We start from the raw sequence: 6,901 nt of genomic DNA on the forward strand, positions 1-6,901 counted from the left end.
TGTTTGTTTGAAGTGAAGCATAAATTTATAGAATGGGATATCTGAGCTCTGCCCACCACGGGTATAGAAACCCGGTTTCTAGCGTTGTAAGTCCGCAGACATACCGTTCTGCCACTGGAGGGCGTGCAAGGTAGTGCCAACTTCTAAAGTGTACATGCTTTGCGAATAACTTGAAGGGTTCAGAATTTTGTAGGCTGAAGAATTGTGAAAACAAGTCTCTGGATGGAGAAACCTAATCAATGGACGAAAATAATGAAACCGAGGAACTTGAATTTGACTAAATGTACTGTTCGTAATATTATAATCATGCTTTTGACGACGACGACAATGACGATACTAATGATGTTTATATATGTGATCATTTTCTACAAAATAAAGGGATTGATGATGATGATGATGGGAAAATGGTGCAAGAACAAAGTATTGTATACATAACAGAATATACTTTTCTTGGAAAAGAGTGTAATGTGAGGTCTTCTCCACAAATCCGTGTTTCGCTGTAAAAAACGCATCATGAAGCTCCTCTATTGTTTTATTAAGTCAATAAATATATTGAAATTGCTTTATCATTCGTATTATATTAGTATTCGAACATTTTGTTCCCTACGTATGCTCAGATATTATGTTACGCTTTGAATATTTTACATTCGTGTTTAGTCCGATAGGTAGTCTTTTCAACAGAGATTATTGACATGAAAGCTATTATATACAGATTGCTACCAGGTATAAATGTGTTCCTGAATAACAGACCTTTGAAATTACACCAGTGAACTTTGGCCACCCGATTGGTACCAATCGACTAAATTTCAGCCTCTACCTAATGGACTAAGAAGTTCGGACATTAGATGGTATATGGAGAACGTGTGTGTAGATTATATGTACCATATCAAAACCCATTGACACTGTTGATAAAACATTTGCTAAGTTAAGATAAGTTTAAAAGTATCACATATATTAATCACTATACAATTGGACCTTAGGAACCAAATTTTCCTCTTTTTTTTTTTTGTTTTACGGTGGGTCAGCCGTAAGTTTATGGAATTACTACGCTGAAATTTTAAATATAGAGTTCGATTCATCGCGGTGGACAGAGTACAGATGGCCTATTGTGTAGCCTAGCCCTAAAACAACATTTTTTTTTTCTTTTTTGTCAACTCAGTATGCAGCGCCGCCTAAATGTACAAGAAAGACTGGAAAAATGAGACACCTTGCATAGGCGACGGTAGCAAACTGTGGTAATCGGGTAAAATTCGACGTAAATTGATCATGTCAGAAGTGAAAAATGTTACAATTAAAGTAATAATTTGTGCCTGTTTTGGTGTAGTGCGAATAAAAATGTGACAGAAATCAGGAAACAAAACATAAGCGAAACAAACTGAAAAGTAACCAGTTTAATGACCATCTCACATGATAGCTTTTTTTTTGCATTATTTTTTTTTATCTTATCTTTTTTTTTACTCTATCTCCAACTTTCGAGTTTAGAACCTTATATTTATAGTGAGTCATTATTTTGGACGAAAAACTCAATTCAAGTTGGGGAACCTATAGAATTTACACGAGGCCAAAGTGAGTGTTGTGTCTTCCATATTGAAGATGCCATCTGTTTTGACGCCCACGTTTGGGTCATATATATGTATAACAATGTGGAAGTAACTACCTGGTAACTATGGTCAATAAGAATGTGATACTACGAAAGTGATCTTGTGAAAGGCAGACGCTTCGGTGAAGAGAAAAATTAATAACTGACTGGAGTTATAGTTTTGAAGACCCAGAAGAAGACCAAAGATGGGAGTTGTAGCGTCGCTCACTTTACGCTGCTGTTTACACCACTACACACGTTTATTGCATTGATATAACATGAATCAAATATAAAAGTTATTTGTGAAATCAGTAAAAACCTACGTATAGAAGAAATGTTTCCATTAAATTATATAGAATGGCATTAGTAATAGTACTTGTTATAAATTAAGACTTACTTAAGGTTTGCAAATACTTAATTTGTGTGTGAGAGTGCAGGGGCAAGTATCGAGCATTAACACAGGTGCATAAAAACTTGAAAAGAAACAGGATGCACAAACCGGTTTAGACGTATCGGGATCACCACATGTGATAAATTTCTTATCGAATGTAGCTAAAGAACTACGACAGGAACCGTATGTAGAGTCTTGGGTCCTTACGTTGCCCAATCTTTCTGAAATCTTCTGACTGTCAACTTAATACATAAATAATGGGGTCCCGCTATCAGTTATTTACATCCGAATAATTAGGTTACGCCAAAAACGAAAGTTTTTTATTTTTGTACCAATGTTTATTGAGTTCTTTATTTTTATACTTAGTTGCAATGCTTGTCAAAAACCAGTTGTGAAGATGTGTTTAAATGCAGTGAAGATATAGTAAATAATGATTGATCAGCATAAACGTCATAAATTATCCCACAGGTTTTTGTTGCTCCTATTTCTCCAGTATGTGCTTACTTTCTGTTTTGTGATTAGGCAAACAAACGAAATCCCAGTGAGAAGAAGTCCTTCTCCCCAAAGATGTCCAATAGATCTATGGATCTTTCCTGTTTTGACTTAAAGAACATTCTAAAGCGTTTCTAATAATGAGGGTATTGCATGTTTTTATTTGTAACAAATTATAATAACATAGAAGCATTCTGAAGTACTTGAATGCATGAAAGATGGTGTTGTATTTATTGATATTACAAACAGGTACTATAGATGTCCGTATTTCATAACAAAAGGAACGAAATCAGGCTGTTTTTTCTAAGTGAGGTCCACGACTTTGGTTTATAATTCGATGTTGTGATCCATATTTTAGTTTGCAACATTAAACATAACATCAATCACCATTTATAGTAAATCTATCTGAGACACATCCAATTAATTCTTCTATTAATTAACAATTCATGTCGGTTAATTATCGTACTCAATAATGTGAGACTAACAGTCAAACAAACGGCTAAATATATATAAGAATTTCACTGATCTTTCGAGTATATCACTTTTACTTATCCACTGCCCGGTTCCATATAAATATTTAACTGTATGAACGTCATTTCGAACTCTAAACTGAGCCCTGTAGTTAATATTTCTTTAAAGTCTCATTTTTATTTGATTCATAAATCTCACATTTGTTTGTAGTTTTTACATTTTTTTTTCTCCGATGATTTACATATGTTGCATTTGGATCGCATTTTCTGGACTTCACCGACACGTTTCATTTTTAAAAATCAAACTCAAGGCCAATTGAACGAAGCTGTAAGTAACGACATTTTAACACACGAACTAAAGAAAACAATTAACAATTGCTGAAATAGAAGCTGGGATACGAATAATGATACTTTTACCAGAACGTAAAACACATATGAATACATTTTCTTAGGACTGAAGTTGAAGAAATACTAGCACTCAGGCAAATTGTCTGTATTTTTCTTTGCCAGTTCAATGGTTAACTTTATAGCCTAATATGTATTATTGCTTTATTATAAAGCTTACAGTGCTATATAATTTGACCCCTCTCCTCGATGGTAAGCTGGATGGCTTATAACGTAATAATTCCAAGTTCGATTCCTAGGATGAGCCCACCACAAATAACCCACTATGTTGGTTTGTACTTAGCAACAAACACAGATATATAATTTTACTGATATTATGTACAATAAGTAAATTCTCTATCCTAAAATGTTATTAATTCATAATTGCAAACTTTTATCTGTTTGTGATGAAATATCTTTTTAAGTTCATCAACTATTAATAAATTTATTAAACGTTAACCAGAAACTTAAAAAAAAAACATCTGTTAGGTTTGTACATACATGATATTTATTTTCGTCAATCTTGTTTTTATTTAAAGGTATAGATTTAAGAAAAATATGCTCCGTACACTTCTATAAAAGCTCTTGCTTATCAGATAAATAATTAGATATCATTAATCACATAATGAACAAGCTTTATTTTAATTTAGCGCATAGTCTCAGTTGGTTATTTTATTACAATTAAATATCAATAATGATTAATCACGTAATAAGCAAGCTTTATTTGTATTTAATGCATAGTCTTAGTTGATTATCATAGTTTTGTAATTTTGTATTCCGTATTATTTTGATCACGGCAAATTACAATAAATTATTTTTATTTTATAGAATTCACTTTACCTTTATGTCCTTCACTGTCAGTCCGACCTCTGCTGACCAAATGACCAGATCACTGTAATTAGGATTCTTGTTTTTCTGGAATATGGATTCCAAGTATTCTTCCTGGTGGATCTGAACATGAGGGAGTTTGTAGTAGGGAGCCAGCTGTGCGTGAATCACCGAGACAGACATGCTAGAAACAACGAAAACCAAAGAATGGTCACAGAGACCGAGACAATGCTGCTGAACAACTGCTAGCCAGAAAAAAATATATATATGTAAAGCTACGACCACGTTCTTTTTACTATCAGTGTTTACGTTACTTTCCGTTCTTTAAATCCTTGTTACTACCAATGGCACAAGTGCATTTAATGACGTAATTGCGAATATTTGGCAATTTGCCAGAAGGCTGTACAAGTAACAAAACAGAAATATTGTTTTTGCTAATTAGAATTTTCAGATAACAAGATGGTTACAAAAACCAAACCCTAAACCAAATTCTGTTGTTTACATCATGTAGGTCTTTTTTTTTTAGCGTTTTCAAGTTAATCTGATGGCTTTTCAACCTAAAATTCATTATATAACAATTAGTAAATTATTTGCAGATTTAATTTCAGTTACTTAATTAAACATGCTTCAACCGTCCTATAATATGTATTTCAAGAGCCAAAATATTCAGTGACAGTATCGTGCTCCAGTTCCTGATGAAACATGTTTATTGGAAATATGTATGAATGACATGAAGAAAATGCTTCATTTAAAATGTTTCTTAAAACTATATTAATTTTCTGTTTATCACAACTTATTAAACTCAAAGTCTAATTTGAATAAGAATAATGTTTCTTTTAAATCATGTTTTTTTCTGAAAAACCTTAGAAACCCGTTAAACACGTCTATGCCCTTTTTCTTCAGGACAGTGTTATTAGTTACTTATAAACAGTAAGTTCTGAAAATTCTTCCGGATTCAGTGTTGACAAATCACTAATGTAGGGTTTCCCCAGACCTACACATTTTCCTGTGCACTGACACTCACTGTATATGGTAAATATAATGTGTGGTTGGCATATTTTTACAAGTTCTCCTCTGGTTTTAATAATAAGTGCTTAGAATAAATCACACGTCCGACACTGTTCTTTTAACGGGCAACTGCGCCCTCTAATGAGCTATATGCCATATGTCGAGTACGAGCAAGTATTGTTATTTATCCGCATACAGAAAATAGTCTAAACTGTACACTGTTTACATGCATCTGACGTAGTAATACAAGAGACGTGCTCACCGGTTCTAGCATTATTTTCAGACTGGAACCGGCGCACTCGCTTCACTTGTATGTCTATCCTGAAATATTGCTTAATTGTAGAGCTTAATTTTTATTTTTTCACTGGGAGAACCCTGCAGAAATATCGTTTTACAAGGGTTATTTATGAAAATAAAATAATAGTGATTAATATATTAAAAAAATATATATATTATAAATCGTAAGTGCCCTCGACGAGTATTAATAGGACAACATAACAACATTCGTCTATTGCTTTTGTTAAGAGCTAATGTTTCGGCCTCAAGAGACATGATAATATCTGTTTCATTTCTAACCATATATTGATATATAACGCTGTGATTAGATATTAAAAGAAAAGGGTCATTGCTCTGGATCGGTGGGTGTTAATGAAGGCTAACTCGTTCCGCCCAAGTAGCAAACCTACGTAAATAATCTAAAGTGTTTACATTTTAGCAAACAAGTTTTAGAACGTTGTATTAGCTAGTCTTTGTATTGTTTGAAAAAATAAAGTATTTTCAACCTTTGATAATATTAATATACGTTTTGGAAAAATTGTTATTCTTTGACTATAGAAAAGTTTATAAAGTTGACACAAGTCAAGAACCCCCCAGTGGCACGGCGGTATGTCTGCAGACTTACAACGCTAGAACTCGGGTTTCGATACCCGTGGTGACCACAGTACAGATAGCCCATTGTGTAGCTTTGTTCTTATTTACAAACAAACTAAGTCAAGAAATTTCAAACAATATGTTTTTAATAAACTGGAAAGTTGTAGTTTTTGTTGTTGTTTAAAGTAGTCCATTCAGGAACATAGTTTCTACCTGAAACTTGTGGATTTGATGTTAAAAATTAAATAATCTAGTATAGATAAAGTGATTTGAATTAATGCAAGAAAATGTCATTTTTTTGTTTTATGTTGAATTCAAAACAAGAAGCTCAACTTTTGTTTTTCGGATGGGCAATATTTAAACTTTAAAAGAATTACTGAAATAACTATTATTCACCTTTTGATCCTCTTGTAGTTTTATGGTATTATTAACTTTCTCATGCATATACTAAAGGATACTATCTTTGTAACGAAAATGTATATATTCTGTGGTCCGACTGTTTTGGAAAGATACCTTCCTAGTAAACGTTACCAGATAGAAATATTTCAAAGCTAGATTACTACATTCACCAAACACATTGTGAATATTTATTTTCACATTTATCGACTGATAAAGTTATGATAATATATATTTATTATAGCTGAATCTATGTTGCATGATCAAATTAGTTATACTATTAAAACACGGTTAACGTAGTTTTTTCATCTGTATTGATAATATCTTTTATGGTAGTGTAACAAATTTGTTGTTATGTATTTATTTTAATATCAACGTTTATTTAGATTAAGTTTATATTTTAAAACATACATAGTTTATACTGTTAAGTATATATTGCGAAACTCCTGCCTATTCTCCAAAGTTGTAGAAGATTCTCGAGAG

General features: G+C 32.5%; 1 long non-coding RNA gene across 1 annotated transcript in view; it reads right to left on the bottom strand.

Moving 5' to 3' along the window:
• Positions 1 to 4,481, bottom strand: part of LOC111085776 — an 11,252-nt gene extending 6,771 nt beyond the window's left edge. Inside the window, exon 1 of the long non-coding RNA XR_002610575.1 lies at positions 4,157 to 4,481. This is a non-coding gene — a long non-coding RNA (uncharacterized LOC111085776). The remainder of the gene's footprint in view (positions 1 to 4,156) is intronic.
• Between the last annotated feature and the right edge of the window lie 2,420 nt (positions 4,482 to 6,901).

Source organism: Limulus polyphemus, unplaced genomic scaffold (assembly GCF_000517525.1).
Source record: "Limulus polyphemus unplaced genomic scaffold, Limulus_polyphemus-2.1.2 Scaffold613, whole genome shotgun sequence".
Taxonomy (NCBI): domain Eukaryota; kingdom Metazoa; phylum Arthropoda; class Merostomata; order Xiphosura; family Limulidae; genus Limulus; species Limulus polyphemus.